The 21,054-nt window shown below is 45.8% G+C and overlaps 1 long non-coding RNA gene across 2 annotated transcripts in view; it reads left to right on the top strand.

Annotated features, from left to right (window-relative positions):
- LOC108644490 overlaps positions 1-21,054 on the top strand; it is a 50,697-nt gene that overhangs the window by 9,496 nt on the left and 20,147 nt on the right. The window lies entirely within an intron of this gene.

Raw genomic sequence — 21,054 nt, 5'->3', positions numbered from 1 at the left:
GGATTCTGTACTTCTCAATGCAGTTTTACAGAGGTGCGTAAGGGTGTGGATCCGCTTTCTTAGCCTGCAAAAAAAAAACAGAGCAGTGGAGCAAACACTCCGTGTTCCCTCACTTTAACTGCATTTCTGCCCGCTGATCTCACTGGGCGAGCAAAAAATGTGCTGTTTTTTATTTCCTTTTTTTATCCTTGTTACCTAATGACATATGGGAGACAGGGTGCTGTAAAATGTAAGTTTTGAGTTGTAAGACATAACTACCCATAAGTGCCCATTTTGGACGGATTTCTAAGGTAAATGTATATTTTGTCACTTTGCGCTACATAAAATACAGTAAATGTATTAATTTTGCAGTAGCTGTAGTGCCCTGCGGGACAACTTGTATGCACTATTGTGATGCTATAGGGCAGATACTTTGGCAATCCTATGCATATGGGCGTCAGCGGCCCATTTCTTGCTGGTATTATTTTTTCTATCTCCCCCTATGTTAGTGCCTAACACCTCTCTTCTTGCCTTTGGCCTCTTAAGCTCTCACATTTCATTTTTGCAGGCCCATTTTTACCAGCCCCGTGTAGCTTGTGCCCAATTCGCAGCTATTCAGGAGAGCCCAGTACACACCACCAAAATCCCCAAACTGAAACCTGGAGGGAGCGAGTGTAAATACGCAGGGACATCAGCACAGCGTTACCCAATGAGATGTATCCCCCTGCCCAACGGCTGCACAACTCTGCTGATATAAAAGCTTTTTGTACCTTCCGATTTAGTTGGTGCTGCAATTCATACAGTTCTGCCTACGCCGCGCAACTCCTGTACAATGTCACAACACGCTACGCAGACAAAGCTGTACATGGCGGGGCAGTGCAATTGGACATTGTGCAGGAGGTGTGTGCCGAGGCGCTACTGTATGAGGGTACAAAAAGCTTTGATGTTACCAGAATTACAGGCGCAGCCATTGGACAGGGGGATAATATTAAATGTGTAATGCTGTGATGTTATGCCCACATGAATTTAAATTCGCTCCCTCGTGGTTTCCGCTCCTGTGCCGAGGCCCCCAGACCCTGCTCCTGTGTTGTTTTGCTCTAGAACTTGATGAGAACAGAAGATTTTATGACCCACGAAAGTTAACTTAAAGATGGACTAGCTTTTGTTCTGCTTTGAAGGTGAACTTACCCTTTACATTACATTGTGCTGTATTATTACTTAGCCACAGCAATTGGTTCAGGTGCCGAGGGTCCGGCTGTCCTGGGCCTGCGCCGATCCCTGCAGAGAAATGTTCTGCCCTTTTGTTCTGCCACCAGATTTAACAGAAAGTTATTTAATTCCCCATATAGGCACCTGAGGGTCTTCCCTTAGCGCTTTTCCTGGCAGGCATGTATTCTGACCACTAACCACGCTGGGAAATAATTCATTTTGTTATTTCATTGATTTGCCCAATTGTCTTTCATTTTTGTGATTTTATTGCAGTTTTACACTTGCAGTGTTGTTCATTGCATTTCTTTTTGGTATTTGGTATTGGCACGTTCAGGAGACATGGGACTTTCCAAATCAGTTGTATTTTTGTGCATATGGATTTCTCGCCTGCCAACCCAGCTTTTGCACACAGAGCCCCCTGTCAGCGTATTATGTGCCGTAACCCCCCTAACACGGCAAAGCCATGCTAAAAACAGATCAGGAACACTAATAAAGGGATAAAACAAAAATTGTGCAAATCAGTGAAACAACAAAATAAGTCACATGACAGCGTAATTAGTATGAGTCAGAGTATTTGAATATCTAAATTGTGTGCTGTATGTGTGTGTAAATGTGAGTAAGTGTGTGTAAGTGTCCTGTCCTGAAGCGTGCCTGGTCCTCGGTGCTACAGTCCTAGTCCTCCATGTGCAGGAAGTCAGTGGGCCGGCACTGGGGGGAAGAAGGAAGCGGAACCAAGCAGCAGACGCGATGCGATCGTGCGACGATCACGTCACAGAGCCGACATGACAGCCCGCCTGGCTCGTTGCCCAGGGAGCTGTCATCGCTAGAAACCCTCTGCAGCGCCTCTCCAGAAAGAATCTTTATCTGCCAAACAACAGTAAAAGTGTTAAATGTTTTTTTTGAGTGAGAAAAAATAAGTTGCACAACAAAAAAGTTGTGCTGTAGGAAAAAAGTTGCCCGCGTAAAAATACATCACGTCTGCATGTCAAGAATTACCGGTTTGCTAATTTTTGGTGAAACAGGACATATTCACTCATCACTAGTTGGCACCTCATTTATACTACTTAAAGGATTCCGACTTGATAGGTATGGGGTACTTTATTTCTGAATTACACTTTTTACATTGCAAATAATTCACTCTACCATTTCCATTTTTATTCTTGGACCAACTAATATACAGTGGTGTGAAAAACTATTTGCCCCCTTCCTGATTTCTTATTCTTTTGCATGTTTGTCACACAAAATGTTTCTGATCATCAAACACATTTAACTATTAGTCAAAGATAACACAAGTAAACACAAAATGCAGTTTTTAAATGAGGGTTTTTATTATTTAGGGAGAAAAAAAATCCAAACCTACATGGCCCTATGTGAAAAAGTAATTGCCCCCTGAACCTAATAACTGGTTGGGCCACCCTTAGCAGCAATAACTGCAATCAAGCGTTTGCGATAACTTGCAACGAGTCTTTTACAGCGCTCTGGAGGAATTTTGGCCCACTCATCTTTGCAGAATTGTTGTAATTCAGCTTTATTTGAGGGTTTTCTAGCATGAACCGCCTTTTTAAGGCCATGCCACAACATCTCAATAGGATTCAGGTCAGGACTTTGACTAGGCCACTCCAAAGTCTTCATTTTGTTTTTCTTCAGCCATTCAGAGGTGGATTTGCTGGTGTGTTTTGGTTCATTGTCCTGCTGCAGCACCCAAGATCGCTTCAGCTTGAGTTGACAAACAGATGGCCGGACATTCTCCTTCAGGATTTTTTGGTAGACAGTAGAATTCATGGTTCCATCTATCACAGCAAGCCTTCCAGGTCCTGAAGCAGCAAAACAACCCCACACCATCACACTACCACCACCATATTTTACTGTTGGTATGATGTTCTTTTTCTGAAATGCTGTGTTACTTTTACGCCAGATGAAACGGGACACGCACCTTCCAAAAAGTTCAACTTTTGTCTCGTCGGTCCACAAGATATTTTCCCAAAAGTCTTGGCAATCATTGAGATGTTTTTTAGCAAAATTGAGACGAGCCATAATGTTCTTTTTGCTTAAAAGTGGTTTGCGCCTTGGAAATCTGCCATGCAGGCCGTTTTTGCCCAGTCTCTTTCTTATGGTGGAGTCGTGAACACTGACCTTAATTGAGGCAAGTGAGGCCTGCAGTTCTTAAGATGTTGTCCTGGGGTCTTTTGTGGCCTCTCGGATGAGTTGTCTCTACGCTCTTGGGGTAATTTTGGTCGGCCGGCCACTCCTGGGAAGGTTCACCACTGTTCCATGTTTTTGCCATTTGTGGATAATGGCTCTCACTGTGGTTCGCTGGAGTCCCAAAGCTTTAGAAATGGCTTTATAACCTTTACCAGACTGATAGATCTCAATTACTTTTGTTCTCATTTGTTCCTGAATTTCTTTGGATCTTGGCATGATGTCTAGCTTTTGAGGTGCTTTTGGGCTACTTCTCTGTGTCAGGTAGCTCCTATTTAAGTGATTTCTTGATTGAAACAGGTGTGGCAGTAATCAGGCCTGGGGGTGACTACAGAAATTGATATTGAAATTGAAAATTGAAATTGATAAACCACAGTTAAGTTATTTTTTAACAAGGGGGGCAATCACTTTTTCACACAGGGCCATGTAGATTTGGAGTTTTTTTTCTCCCTTAATAACGTAAACCTTCATTTAAAAACTGCATTTTGTGTTCAATTATGTTATCTTTGACTAATAGTTATGGTTTTTGATGATCAGAAACATTTAAGTGTGACAAACATGCAAAAGAATAAGAAATCAGGAAGGGGGCAAATAGTTTTTCACACCACTGTATATGGCTACACACTAATGCTGGATGCTGGCACAGGTACACGGGATAGAAAGTGGGGGCTAAATAAATATATGGCTACACACTAATGCTGGATGCTGGCACAGGTACACGGGATAGAAAGTGGGGGCTAAATAAATATATGGCTACACACTAATGCTGGATGCTGGCACAGGTACATGGGGCAGATAGTGGGGGCTAAATAAATATATGGCTACACACTAATGCTGGATGCTGGCACAGGTACACGGGGCAGAAAGTGGGGGCTAAATAAATATATGGCTACACACTAATGCTTGATGCTGGCACAGGTACATGGGGCAGAAAGTGGGGGCTAAATAAATATATGGCTACACACTAATGCTGGATGCTGGCACAGGTACACGGGGCAGAAAGTGGGGGCTAAATAAATATATGGCTACACACTAATGCTGGATGCTGGCACAGGTACAACGGGGCAGAAAGTGGGGGCTAAATAAATATATGGCTACACACTAATGCTGGATGCTGGCACAGGTACACGGGGCAGAAAGTGGGGGCTAAATAAATATATGGCTACACACTAATGCTGGATGCTGGCACAGGTACACGGGCAGAGAAGTGGGGGCTAAATAAATATATGGCTACACACTAATGCTGGATGCTGGCACAGGTACACGGGCAGAAAGTGGGGGCTAAATAAATATATGGCTACACACTAATGCTGGATTGCTGGCACAGGTACACGGGGCAGAAAAAAACAAGGTTGGGGGCTAAAATTAAATATATGGCTACACACTAATGCTGGCATGCTGGCAACAGCGTACAACGGGATAAGAAAATGGGCGGCTAAATAAACAATTGGCTACACCACTAATGCTGGATGCTGGCCACAGGTACCACGGGGCAGAAAGTGCGGGGCAAATAAATATGGCACTACACACTACATGCTGATGCTGGCACAGGTACACAGGATAGAAAATGGGCGGCTAAATAAATATATGGCGTAACCACACTAACTGCTGGATGCTGGCACAGGTACACCGGGGCACAGAAAGTGGGGGCGCTAAATAAATATATGGGCTACCACACTAACTGCTTGGATGCCTGGCACAGGTACACGGGGCAGAATGTGGGGCTAAATAAATACTATGGCCTACACACTAATGCTGGATGCTGGCACAGCGTACACGGGCAGAAGTGGGGCTGAAATAAATATATGGCCTACCACACTAATGCTGGGATTCTTGGCACAGGTACACGGGATAGGGAAAGTGGTGGGCTAAATAAATATATGGCTACACAACTAATGCTGGATGCGGCACAGGTACACGGGCAGAAAGTGGGTGGCTAAATAAATATATGGCTACACACTAATGCTGGATGCTGGCACAGGTACACGGGGCAGAAAGTGGGGGCTAAATAAATATAATGGCTACACACTAATGCTGGATTCTGGCACAGGTACATCGGGATGAAAGTGGGGGCTAAATAAATATATGGCTACACACTAATGCTGGATGCTGGCACAGGTACATGGGGCAGAAAGTGGGGGGCTAAATAAATATATGGCTACACACTAATGGCTGGATTCTGGCACTAGGTACTACGGGGGCCAGAAAGTGGGGGCTAAATAAATATATGGCTACAACACTAATGCTGGATGCTGGCACAGGTCACGGGCAGAAATGGGGGCTAAAATAATATATGGCTACACCTAATGCTGGATGCGGCACAGGTATACGGGCAGAAAGTGGGGGCTAATAAATATATGGCTACACACTAATGCTGGATGCTGGCACAGGTACACAGGGCAGAAAGTGGGGGGCTAAATAAAATTATGGCTACAAACATATGCTGGATGCTGCACAGGTACACGGAAGAAAGTGGGGCTAATAAATATAATGGATGCTGGCACAGGTACACGGGGCAGAAAGTGGGGGCTAAATAAATATATGGCTACACACTAATGCTGGATGCTGGCACAGGTACACGGGATAGAAAGTGGGGGCTAAATAAATATATGGCTACACACTAATGCTGGATGCTGGCACAGGTACACGGGGTGGAAAGTGGGGGCTAAATAAATATATGGCTACACACTAATGCTGGATGCTGGCACAGGTACACGGGGCAGAAAGTGGGGGCTAAATAAATATATGGCTACACACTAATGCTGGATGTTGGCAAAGGATACACGGGGCAGAAAGTGGGGGGCTAAATAAATATATGGCTACACACTAATGCTGGATGTTGGCAAAGGTACACGGGCAGAAAGTGGGGGCTAAATAAATATATGGCTACACACTAATGCTGGATGTTGGCACAGGTACACGGGGCAGAAAGTGGGGGGCTAAATAAATATATGGCTACACGCTAATGCTGGATTCTGGCACAGGTACACGGGGCAGAAAGTTGGGGGCTAAATAAATATATGGCTACACACTAATGCTGGATGCTGGCACAGGTACACGGGATAGAAAGTGGGGGCTAAATAAATATATGGCTACACACTAATGCTGGATGCTGGCACAGGTACACGGGGTAGAAAGTGGGGGCTAAATAAATATATGGCTACACACTAATGCTGGATGCTGGCACAGGTACACGGGGCAGAAAGTGGGGGCTAAATAAATATATGGCTACACACTAATGCTGGATGCTGGCACAGGTACACGGGATAGAAAGTGGGGGCTAAATAAATATATGGCTACACACTAATGCTGGATGCTGGCACAGGTACACGGGGCAGAAAGTGGGGGCTAAATAAATATATGGCTACACACTAATGCTGGATGCTGGCACAGGTACACGGGCAGAAAGTGGGGGCTAAATAAATATATGGCTACACACTAATGCTGGATGCTGGCACAGGTACACGGGGCAGAAAGTGGGGGCTAAATAAATATATGGCTACACACTAATGCTGATGCTGGCACAGGTACACGGGGTGGAAAGTGGGGGGCTAAATAAATATATGGCTACACAACTAATGCTGGATGCTGCACAGGTACACGAGGGCAGAAAGTGGGGGCTAAATAAATATATGCTACACGCTAATGCTGGATGTTGGCACAGGTACACGGGGCAGAAAGTGGGGCTAAATAAATATATGGCTACACACTAATGCTGGATGTTGGCAAAGGTACACGGGGATGGAAAGTGGGGGCTAAATAAATATATGGCTACACACTAATGCTGGATGCTGGCACAGGTACACGGGGATGGAAAGTGGGGGCTAAATAAATATATGGCTACACACTAATGCTGATGCTGGCACAGGTACACGGGATAGAAAAGTGGGGGCTAAATAAATATATGGCTACACCTAATGCTGGATGCTGGCAAGGTACACGGGATGAAAGGGGGGCTAAATAAATATATGGCTACACACTAATGCTGGATGCTGGCACAGGTACACGGGGCAGAAAGTGGGGGCTAATAAATATATGGCTACAAACACCTAAATGCTTGATGCTGGCACAGGACAAAGCGGGTTGGAAAGTGGGGGCTAAATAAATATATGGCTTACAACACTAATGCTGGATGCCTGGCACAGGTACAGCGGGGCAGAAATGTGGGGCTAAAATAAAATAATATGGCTACACACTAATGCTGGATCTGGGCACAGGTACACGGGGCAGAAGTGGGGGCTAAATAAATATATGGTACACACTGAAATGCTTGATTGCTGCACAGGTACAAACGGGTTGGAAAATGGGGGGCTAAATAAATATATGGCTACACCACAATGCTTGAAAATGCTGGGCAGCAGGTAGCACTGGAATGGAAAAAAATGGGGGCTAAATAAATATATGGCTTACACACTAATGCTGGATGCCTGGCCACAGGTACACGGGGCCAAGAAAGGTGGGGGCTAATAAATATATGGCTACCGGACAGCTAATGGCTTGTGCTGGCACAGGTACACGGGGCAGAAAGTGGGGGCTAAATAAATATATGGCTACACACTAATGCTGGATGCTGCACAGGTACACGGGTCAGAAAGTGGGGGCTAAATTAAATATATGGCTACACACTAATTGCTGGATGCTGGCACAGGTACACGGGGAGAAAGTGGGGGCTAAATAAATATATGGCTACACACTAATGCTGGATGCTGGCACAGGTACACGGGGCAGAAAGTGGGGGCTAAATAAATATATGGCTACACCACTAATGCTGGATGCTGGCACAGGTACACGGGGCAGAAAGTGGGGGCTAAATAAATATATGGCTACACACTAATGCTGGATGCTGGCACAGGTACACGGGGCAGAAAGTGGGGGCTAAATAAATATATGGCTACACACTAATGCTGGATGCTGGCACAGGTACACGGGCAGAAAGTGGGGGCTAAATAAATATATGGCTACACACTAATGCTGGATGCTGGCACAGGTACACGGGATAGAAAGTGGGGGCTAAATAAATATATGGCTACACACTAATGCTGGATGCTGGCACAGGTACACGGGGCAGAAAGTGGGGGCTAAATAAATATATGGCTACACACTAATGCTGGATGCTGGCACAGGTACACGGGGCAGAAAGTGGGGGCTAAATAAATATATGGCTACACACTAATGCTGGATGCTGGCACAGGTACACGGGGCAGAAAGGGGGGGCTAAATAAATATATGGCTACACACTAATGCTGGATGCTGGCACAGGTACACGGGGCAGAAAGTGGGGGCTAAATAAATATATGGCTACACACTAATGCTGGATGCTGGCACAGGTACACGGGGCAGAAAGTGGGGGGCTAAATAAATATATGGCTACACACTAATGCTGGATGCTGGCACAGGTACACGGGGCAGAAAGTGGGGGCTAAATAAATATATGGCTACACACTAATGCTGGATGCTGGCACAGGTACACGGGGCAGAAAGTGGGGGCTAAATAAATATATGGCTACACACTAATGCTGGATGCTGGCACAGGTACACGGGGCAGAAAGTGGGGGCTAAATAAATATATGGCTACACACTAATGCTGGATGCTGGCACAGGTACACGGGGCAGAAAGTGGGGGCTAAATAAATATATGGCTACACACTAATGCTGGATGCTGGCACAGGTACACGGGGCAGAAAGTGGGGGCTAAATAAATATATGGCTACACACTAATGCTGGATGCTGGCACAGGTACACGGGGCAGAAAGTGGGGGCTAAATAAATATATGGCTACACACTAATGCTGGATGCTGGCACAGGTACACGGGGCAGAAAGTGGGGGCTAAATAAATATATGGCTACACACTAATGCTGGATGCTGGCACAGGTACACGGGGCAGAAAGTGGGGGCTAAATAAATATATGGCTACACACTAATGCTGGATGCTGGCACAGGTACACGGGGCAGAAAGTGGGGGCTAAATAAATATATGGCTACACACTAATGCTGGATGCTGGCACAGGTACACGGGGCAGAAAGTGGGGGCTAAATAATATATGGCTACACACTAATGCTGGATGCTGGCACAGGTACACGGGGCAGAAAGTGGGGGCTAAATAAATATATGGCTACACACTAATGCTGGATGCTGGCACAGGTACACGGGGCAGAAAGTGGGGGCTAAATAAATATATGGCTACACACTAATGCTGGATGCTGGCACAGGTACACGGGGCAGAAAGTGGGGGCTAAATAAATATATGGCTACACACTAATGCTGGATGCTGGCACAGGTACACGGGGCAGAAAGTGGGGGCTAAATAAATATATGGCTACACACTAATGCTGGATGCTGGCACAGGTACACGGGGAAGAAAGTGGGGGCTAAATAAATATATGGCTACACACTAATGCTGGATGCTGGCACAGGTACACGGGGCAGAAAGTGGGGGCTAAATAAATATATGGCTACACACTAATGCTGGATGCTGGCACAGGTACACGGGGATAGAAAGTGGGGGCTAAATAAATATATGGCTACACACTAATGCTGGATGCTGGCACAGGTACACGGGCAGAAAGTGGGGGCTAAATAAAATATATGGCTACACACTAATGCTGGATGCTGGCACAGGTACACGGGGCAGAAAGTGGGGGCTAAATAAATATATGGCTACACACTAATGCTGGATGCTGGCACAGGTACACGGGCAGAAAGTGGGGGCTAAATAAATATATGGCTACACACTAATGCTGGATGCTGGCACAGGTACACGGGGCAGAAAGTGGGGGCTAAATAAATATATGGCTACACACTAATGCTGGATGCTGGCACAGGTACACGGGGCAGAAAGTGGGGGCTAAATAAATATATGGCTACACACTAATGCTGGATGCTGCACAGGTACACGGGGCAGAAAGTGGGGGCTAAATAATATATGGCTACACACTAATGCTGGATGCTGGCACAGGTACACGGGATAGAAAGTGGGGGCTAAATAAATATATGGCTACACACTAATGCTGGATGCTGGCACAGGTACACGGGCAGAAAGTGGGGGCTAAATAAATATATGGCTACACACTAATGCTGGATGCTGGCACAGGTACACGGGGCAGAAAGTGGGGGCTAAATAAATATATGGCTACACACTAATGCTGGATGCTGGCACAGGTACACGGGATAGAAAGTGGGGGCTAATAAATATATGGCTACACACTAATGCTGGATGCTGGCACAGGTACACGGGGCAGAAAGTGGGGGCTAAATAAATATATGGCTACACACTAATGCTGGATGCTGGCACAGGTACACGGGGCAGAAAGTGGGGGCTAAATAAATATATGGCTACACACTAATGCTGGATGCTGGCACAGGTACACGGGGCTAAATAAATATATGGCTACACACTAATGCTGGATGCTGGCACAGGTACACGGGGCAGAAAGTGGGGGCTAAATAAATATATGGCTACACACTAATGCTGGATGCTGGCACAGGTACACGGGGAGAAAGTGGGGGCTAAATAAATATATGGCTACACACTAATGCTGGATGCTGGCACAGGTACACGGGATGCAAAAAGTGGGGGCTAAATAAATATATGGCTACACACTAATGCTGGATGCTGGCACAGGTACACGGGGCAGAAAGTGGGGGCTAAATAAATATATGGCTACACACTAATGCTGGATGCTGGCACAGGTACACGGGATGGAAAAGGGGGCTAAATAAATATATGGCTACACACTAATGCTTGGATGCTGGCACAGGTACACGGGCAGAAAGTGGGGGGCTAAATAAATATATGGCTACACACTAATGCTTGATGCTGGCAACAGGTACACGGGATGGAAAATGGGGGCTAAATAAATATATGGCTACACACTAATGCTGGATGCTGGCACAGGTACACGGGGCAGAAAGTGGGGGCTAAATAAATATATGGCTACACACTAATGCTTGATGCTGGCACAGGTACACGGGATGGAAAATGGGGGCTAAATAAATATATGGCTACACACTAATGCTGGATGCTGGCACAGGTACACGGGATGGAAAATGGGGGCTAAATAAATATATGGCTACACAGTAATGCTTGATGCTGCACAGGTACACGGGGCAGAAAGTGGGGGCTAAATAAATATATGGCTACACACTAATGCTGGATGCTGGCACAGGTACACGGGGCAGAAAGTGGGGGCTAAATAAATATATGGCTACACACTAATGCTGGATGCTGGCACAGGTACACGGGGCAGAAAGTGGGGGCTAAATAAATATATGGCTACACACTAATGCTGGATGCTGGCACAGGTACACGGGGCAGAAAGTGGGGGCTAAATAAATATATGGCTACACACTAATGCTGGATGCTGGCACAGGTACACGGGGCAGAAAGTGGGGGCTAAATAAATATATGGCTACACACTAATGCTGGATGCTGGCACAGGTACACGGGGCAGAAAGTGGGGGCTAAATAAATATATGGCTACACACTAATGCTGGATGCTGGCACAGGTACACGGGGCAGAAAGTGGGGGCTAAATAAATATATGGCTACACACTAATGCTGGATGCTGGCACAGGTACACGGGGCAGAAAGTGGGGGCTAAATAAATATATGGCTACACACTAATGCTGGATGCTGGCACAGGTACACGGGGCAGAAAGTGGGGGCTAAATAAATATATGGCTACACACTAATGCTGGATGCTGGCACAGGTACACGGGGCAGAAATTGGGGGCTAAATAAATATATGGCTACACACTAATGCTGGATGCTGGCACAGGTACACGGGGCAGAAAGTGGGGGCTAAATAAATATATGGTTATATACTAATGCTGGATGCTGGCACAGGTACACGGGACAGAAAGTGGGGGCTAAATAAATATATTGACACACACTAATGCTGGATTCTGGCACAGGTACACGGGATGGAAAGTGGGGGCTTAATAAATATATGGCTACACACTAATGCTGGATGCTGGCACAGGTATACGGGGCAGAAAGTGGGGGCTAAATAAATATATGGTTATATACTAATGCTGGATGCTGGCACAGGTACACGGGACAGAAAGTGGGGGCTAAATAAATATATTGACACACACTAATGCTGGATGCTGGCACAGGTACACGGGATGGAAAGTGGGGGCTAAATAAATATATGGCTACACACTGATGCTGGATGCTGGCACAGGTACAAGGGGCAGAAAGTGGGGGCTAAATAAATATATGGCTACATACTAATGCTGGATGCTGGCACAGGTACACGAGGCAGAAAGTGGGGGCTGAATAAATATATGGCTACACACTAATGCTCGATGCTGGCACAGGTACACGGGGCAGAAAGTGGGGGCTAAATAAATATATGGCTACACACTAATGCTGGATGCTGGCACAGGTACACGGGGCAGAAAGTGGAGGCCTAAATAAATACATGGCTACACACTAATGCTGGATGCTGGCACAGGTACACGGGCAGAAAGTGGGGGCTAAATAAATATATGGCTACACACTAATGCTGGATGCTGGCACAGGTACACGGGGCAGAAAGTGGGGGCTAAATATATATATGGCTACACACTAATGCTGGATGCTGACACAGGTACACGGGGCAGAAAGTGGGGGCTAAATAAATATATGGCTACACACTAATGGTGGATGCTGGCACAGATACACGGGATAGAAAGTGGGGGCTAAATAGATATATGGCTACACACTAATGCTGGATGCTGGCACAGGTACACGGGGCAGAAAATTGGGGGCTAAATAAATATATGGCTACACACTAATGGTGGATGCTGGCACAGGTACACGGGGCAGAAATTGGGGGCTAAATAAATATATGGCTACACACTAATGCTGGATGCTGGCACAGGTACACGGGATAGAAAGTGGGGGCTAAATAAATATATGGCTACACACTAATGCTGGATGCTGGCACAGGTACACGGGGCAGAAAGTGGAGGGCTAAATAAATATATGGCTACACACTAATGCTGGATGCTGGCACAGGTACACGGGGCAGAAAGTGGGGGTAAATAAATATATGGCTACACACTAATGCTGGATGCTGGCACAGGTACACGGGGCAGAAAGTGGGGGCTAAATAAATATATGGCTACACACTAATGGTGGATGCTGGCATAGGTACACGGGGCAGAAAGTGGGGGTAAATAAATATATGGCTACACTCTAATGCTGGATGCTGGCACAGGTACACGGGGCAGAAAGTGGGGGTAAATAAATATATGGCTACACACTAATGCTGGATGCTGGCACAGGTACACGGGGCAGAAAGTGGGGGTAAATAAATATATGGCTACACACTAATGCTGGATGCTGGCACGGGTACACGGGGCAGAAAGTGGGGGCTAAATAAATATATGGCTACACACTAATGCTGGATGCTGGCACAGGTACACGGGGCAGAAAGTGGGGGCTAAATAAATATATGGCTACACACTAATGCTGGATGCTGGCACGGGTACACGGGGCAGAAAGTGGGGGCTAAATAAATATATGGCTACACACTAATGCTGGATGCTGGCACAGGTACACGGGGCAGAAAGTGGGGGCTAAATAAATAAATGGCTACACACTAATGCTGGATGCTGGCACAGGTACACGGGGCAGAAAGTGGGGGCTAAATAAATATATGGCTACACACTAATGCTGGATGCTGGCACAGGTACACGGGGCAGAAAGTGGGGGCTAAATAAATATATGGCTACACACTAATGCTGGATGCTGGCACAGGTACACGGGGCATAAAGTGTGGGCTAAATAAATATATGGCTACACACTAATGCTGGATACTGGCACAGGTACACGGGATTGAAAGTGGGGGCTAAATAAATATATGGCTACACACTAATGCTGGATGCTGACACAGGTACACGGGGCAGAAAGTGGGGGTAAATAAATATATGGCTACACACTAATGCTGGATGCTGACACAGGTACACGGGGCAGAAAGTGGGGGTAAATAAATATATGGCTACACTCTAATGCTGGATGCTGGCACAGGTACACGGGGCAGAAAGTGGGGGTAAATAAATATATGGCTACACACTAATGCTGGATGCTGGCACAGGTACACGGGGCAGAAAGTGGGGGCTAAATAAATATATGGCTACACACTAATGCTGGATGCTGGCACAGGTACACGGGGCAGAAAGTGGGGGCTAAATAAATATATGGCTACACACTAATGCTGGATGCTGGCACAGGTACACGGGACAGAAAGTGGGGGCTAAATAAATATATGGCTACACACTAATGCTGGATGCTGGCACGGGTACACGGGGCAGAAAGTGGGGGCTAAATAAATATATGGCTACACACTAATGCTGGATGCTGGCACGGGTACACGGGGCAGAAAGTGGCGGCTAAATAAATATATGGCTACACTTCAGGGCATAGATTGGGGCATTATGTTTTCTGATAAAAATACAGAGCAGAAATGGTTGTCATTTAAAATGATATTAAATCATTACTGTTCTCAATTCATTCCATTAATAAGAAAAAGTAGAAGTGTTAAGAATCACCCTATGTGGCTTAACTCTGAGGTAAAGAAGTTAATAGGGAAAAAAAGGAAAGCTTTTAAGAAATATAAGTCAGAGGGGACAGTAGCTGCGTTTAATGAATATAAACACTATAACAAGTGTTCAGCAATCTGGAAGGCAAAGATAGAAAATGAGGAGCGCATCGCGGCCGAGGCCAAGACTAACCCCAAAAAGTTTTTTAAGTATATTAATAGTAAAAAGATGCAGGTTGAGGGTGTGGCCCCATTGAGTTATAATAACAATATGGTTACAGCGGATACAGAAAAGGCAGATGTGCTTAACCAGTTCTTTTCTTCTGTGTATACAGTAGAGGAGCCAGTGGGCCAAGTCTCACCCAATAGCTTCACTGTTGCCTCAGCTCCAACTACACAGTGGTTGGCACAGGATATGGTGCTTAAAGGGTTACACACGATAAATGTAAACAAGGCACCTGGGCCAGATGGAATACACCCTCGGGTACTGAGAGAGCTAGGGGCAGAATTGCAGTGGCCCTTGTTTCTGATATTCTCAGACTCTCTTTCATCAGGTATGGTACCTAGTGATTGGAAGAAGGCGAATGTCACTCCCATATTTAAAAAGGGAATAAGATCTCAGCCTGGCAATTATAGGCCTGTAAGTTTGACATCCGTGGTGGGCAAGTTATTTGAAGGCTTGTTAAGGGATCACATTCAAAATTATGTAGTGGAGAATGGCATTATGAGCAGTAATCAGCATGGCTTTATGAAGGACAGGTCATGTCAGACCAATTTAATTGCTTTTTATGATGAGGTAAGTAAGAAGCTGGACAGTGGGGATGCAGTAGATATAATCTATTTGGATTTTGCCAAAGCATTTGATACCGTTCCCCACAAACGACTGCTTTCTAAGCTAAGGTCTATTGGTCTTAGTGAAGTCGTTTGCACATGGATAGAAAACTGGCTACAGGATCGGGTACAGAGGGTGGTTGTTAATGGCACATTCTCTACTTGGAGTAAGGTTCTCAGTGGGGTCCCTCAGGGTTCTGTACTGGGTCCACTTTTGTTTAATTTGTTCATAAATGACTTAGGGGAGGGTATTATGAGTAATGTATCAGTGTTTGCAGATGACACAAAACTCTGCAGACCAGTCAATTCTATCCAGGATGTGACATCCCTGCAGCAGGATCTTGACCAACTGGCAATCTGGGCAGCTAAGTGGCAGATGAGATTTAATGTGGATAAATGTAAGGTCATGCACCTGGGATGTAAAAATATGCAAGCCCCGTATAACCTTAATGGGACTGCACTAGGCAAATCCATAATGGAGAAGGATCTTGGAGTCCTTGTAGATAATAAACTTGGCTGTAGCAAGCAATGCCAGGCAGCAGCTGCAAGGGCAAACAAGGTATTGAGCTGTATTAAAAGGGGTATAGATTCACGGGAGGAGGGGGTTATTCTTCCCCTTTACAGAGCGCTGGTAAGGCCCCATCTAGAATATGCTGTTCAGTTTTGGTCTCCAGTGCTCAAACGGGACATTATTGAGTTAGAGAGGGTCCAGAGAAGGGCAACTAAGCTGGTAAAGGGTATGGAAAGTCTCAGTTATGAAGAAAGACTGGCCAAGTTGGGTTTGTTTACACTGGAGAAGAGGCGCTTAAGAGGTGACATGATAACTATGTATAAATATATAAGGGGATCATATAATAACCTCTCTAATGTTTTATTTACCAGTAGGTCCTTCCAACGGACACGAGGGCACCCACTCCGTTTAGAAGAAGGGAGGTTCCATTTAAATATTCGGAAAGGATTTTTTACAGTGAGAGCTGTGAGGTTCTGGAATTCCCTCCCCGAATCAGTCGTACTGGCTGATACATTATATAGCTTTAAGAAGGGGCTGGATGGATTCTTAGCAAGTGAGGGAATACACGGTTATGGGAGATAGCTCTTAGTACTAGTTGATCCAGGGACTGGTCCGATTGCCATCTTTGAGTCAGGAAGGAATTTTTTCCCCTCTGAGGCAAATTAGAGAGGTTTCAGATGGGGTTTTTTGCCTTCCTCTGGATCAACTTGTAGTTAGGCAGGTTATATATAGGCATTATGGTTGAACTTGATGGACGTATGTCTTTTTTCAACCCAACCTACTATGTTACTATGTTACTATGTTACTAATGCTGGATGCTGGCACAGGTACACGGGATGGAAAGTGGGGGCTAAATAAATATATGGCTACACACTAATGCTGGATGCTGGCACAGGTACACGGGATGGAAAGTGGGGGCTAAATAAATATATGGCTACACACTAATGCTGGATGCTGGCACGGGTACACGGGGCAGAAAGTGGGGGCTAAATAAATATATGGCTACACACTAATGCTGGATGCTGGCACAGGTACACGGGATGGAAAGTGGGGGCTAAATAAATATATGGCTACACACTAATGCTGGATGCTGGCACAGGTAAACTGGGCAGAAAGTAGGGGCTAAATAAATATATGGCTACACACTAATGCTGGATGCTGGCACAGGTACAGGGGACAGAAAGTGGGGGCTAAATAAATATATGGCTACACACTAATGCTGGATGCTGGCACAGGTACACGGGGCAGAAAGTGGGGGTAAATAAATATATGGCTACACACTAATGCTGGATGCTGGCACAGGTACACGGGGCAGAAAGTGGGGGTAAATAAATATATGGCTACACACTAATGCTGGATGCTGGCACAGGTACACGGGGCAGAAAGTGGGGGCTAAATAAATATATGGCTACACACTAATGCTGGATGCTGGCACAGGTACACGGGGCAGAAAGTGGGGGTAAATAAATATATGGCTACACACTAATGCTGGATGCTGGCACAGGTACACGGGGCAGAAAGTGGGGGTAAATAAATATATGGCTACACACTAATGCTGGATTCTGGCACAGGTACACGGGGCAGAAAATGGGGGTAAATAAATATATGGCTACACACTAATGCTGGATTCTGGCACAGGTACACGGGGTAGAATGTTGGGCTAAATAAATATATGGCTACACACTAATGCTGGATGCTGGCACAGGTACACGGAGCAGAAAGTGGGGGCTAAATAAATATATGGCTACACACTAATGCTGGATGCTGGCACAGGTACACGGAGCAGAAAGTGGGGGCTAAATAAATATATGGCTACACACTAATGCTGGATGCTGGCACAGGTACACGGGGCAGAAAGTGGGGGTAAATAAATATATGGCTACACACTAATGCTGGATGCTGGCACAGGTACACGGGGCAGAAAGTGGGGGTAAATAAATATATGGCTACACACTAATGCTGGATGCTGGCACAGGTACACGGGGCAGAAAATGGGGGTAAATAAATATATGGCTACACACTAATGCTGGATTCTGGCACAGGTACACGGGGTAGAATGTTGGGCTAAATAAATATATGGCTACACACTAATGCTGGATGCTGGCACAGGTACACGGAGCAGAAAGTGGGGGCTAAATAAATATATGGCTACACACTAATGCTGGATGCTGGCACAGGTACACGGAGCAGAAAGTGGGGGCTAAATAAATATATGGCTACACACTAATGCTGGATGCTGGCACAGGTACACGGAGCAGAAAGTGGGGGCTAAATAAATATATGGCTACACACTAATGCTGGATGCTGGCACAGGTACACGGGGCAGAAAATGGGGGTAAATAAATATATGGCTACACACTAATGCTGGATTCTGGCACAGGTACACGGGGTAGAATGTTGGGCTAAATAAATATATGGCTACACACTAATGCTGGATGCTGGCACAGGTACACGGAGCAGAAAGTGGGGGCTAAATAAATATATGGCTACACACTAATGCTGGATGCTGGTACAGGTACACGGAGCAGAAAGTGGGGGCTAAATAAATATATGGCTACACACTAATGCTGGATGCTGGCACAGGTACACGGGGCAGAAAATGGGGGTAAATAAATATATGGCTACACACTAATGCTGGATGCTGGCACAGGTACACGGGGCAGAAAGTGGGGGTAAATAAATATATGGCTAAACACTAATGCTAGATGCTGGCACGGGTACACGAGGCAGAAAGTGGGGGCTAAATAAATATATGGCTACACACTAATGCTGGATGCTGGCACAGGTAAACTGGGCAGAAAGTAGGGGATAAATAAATATATGGCTACACACTAATGCTGGATGCTGGCACAGGTAAACTGGGCAGAAAGTGGGGGCTAAATAAATATATGGCTACACATTAATGCTGGATGCTGGCACAGGTACACGGGGCAGAAAGTGGGGGCTAAATAAATATATGGCTAAACACTAATGCTAGATGCTGGCACGGGTACACGAGGCAGAAAGTGGGGGCTAAATAAATATATGGCTACACACTAATGCTGGATGCTGGCACAGGTAAACTGGGCAGAAAGTAGGGGATAAATAAATATATGGCTACACACTAATGCTGGATGCTGGCACAGGTAAACTGGGCAGAAAGTGGGGGCTAAATAAATATATGGCTACACATTAATGCTGGATGCTGGCACAGGTACACGGGGCAGAAAGTGGGGGCTAAATAAATATATGGCTAAACACTAATGCTGGATGCTGGCACAGGTACACGGGGCAGAAAGTGGGGGCTAAATAAATATATGGCTACACACTAATGCTGGATGCTGGCACAGGTACACGGGGCAGAAAGTGGGGGCTAAATAAATATATGGCTACACACTAATGCTGGATGCTGGCACAGGTACACGGGGCATAAAGTGTGGGCTAAATAAATATATGGCTACACACTAATGCTGGATGCTGGAACTGTTACACGGGGCAGAAAGTGGGGGCTAAATAAATATATGGCTACACACTAATGCTGGATGCTGGCACAGGTACACGGGGCATAAAGTGTGGGCTAAATAAATATATGGCTACACACTAATGCTGGATGGTGGCACAGGTACACGGGGCATAAAGTGTGGACTAAATAAATATATGGCTACACACTAATGCTGGATGCTGGCACAGGTACACGGGGCATAAAGTGTGGACTAAATAAATATATGGCTACACACTAATGCTGGATGCTGGCACAGGTACACGGGGCATAAAGTGTGGACTAAATAAATATATGGCTACACACTAATGCTGGATGCTGGCACAGGTGCACGGGGCAGAAAGTGGGGGCTAAATAAATATATGGCTACACACTAATGCTGGATGCTGGCACAGGTGCACGGGGCATAAAGTGGGGGCTAAATAAATATATGGCTACACACTAATGCTGGATGCTGGCACAGGTACACGGGGCAGAAAGTGGGGGCTAAATAAATATATGGCTACACACTAATGCTGGATGCTGACACAGGTACACGGGGCAGAAAGTGGGGGCTAAATAAATATATGGCTACACACTTATGCTAGATGCTGGCACAGGTACAGGGGATAGAAAGTGGGGGCTAAATAAATATATGGCTACACACTAATGCTGGATGCTGGCACAGGTACACGGGGCAGAAAGTGGGGGCTAAATAAATATATGGCTACACACTAATGCTGGATGCTGGCACAGGTACACGGGGCAGAAAGTGGGGGCTAAATAAATATATGGCTACACACTAATGCTGGATGCTGGCACAGGTACACGGGGCAGAAAGTGGGGGCTAAATAATTATATGGCTACACACTAATGCTTGTTTCTGGCACAGGTACACGGGACAGAAAGTGGGGGCTAAATAAATATATGGCTACACACTAATGCTGGATGCCGGCACAGGTACACGGGGCAGAAAGTGGGGGCTAAATAAATATATGGCTACACATTAATGCTGGATGCTGGCACAGGTACACGGGGCAGAAAGTGGGGGCTAAATAAATATATGGCTACACACTAATGCTGGTACAGGTACACGGGGTAGAAAGTGGGGGCTAAATAAATATATGGCTACACACTAATGCTGGTACAGGTACACGGGGTAGAAAGTGGGGGCTAAATAAATATATGGCTACACAGTAATGCTGGCACAGGTACACGGGGTAGAAAGTGGGGGCTAAATAAATATATGGCTGTATGTGCGAACCCGCACCTGGAAGAGCCAAATTCAAGGGGCTAAAGAGCCGCTTGTGGCTCAAGACCCACAGTTTGCCAACCATT

The sequence above is a fragment of the Xenopus tropicalis genome, chromosome 8, assembly GCF_000004195.4.
Source record: "Xenopus tropicalis strain Nigerian chromosome 8, UCB_Xtro_10.0, whole genome shotgun sequence".
In the NCBI taxonomy this organism is placed as follows: Eukaryota; Metazoa; Chordata; class Amphibia; order Anura; family Pipidae; genus Xenopus; species Xenopus tropicalis.
Note: the sequence above shows the minus strand (reverse complement) of the source record. Positions and strands in the feature narration are given on the sequence as shown.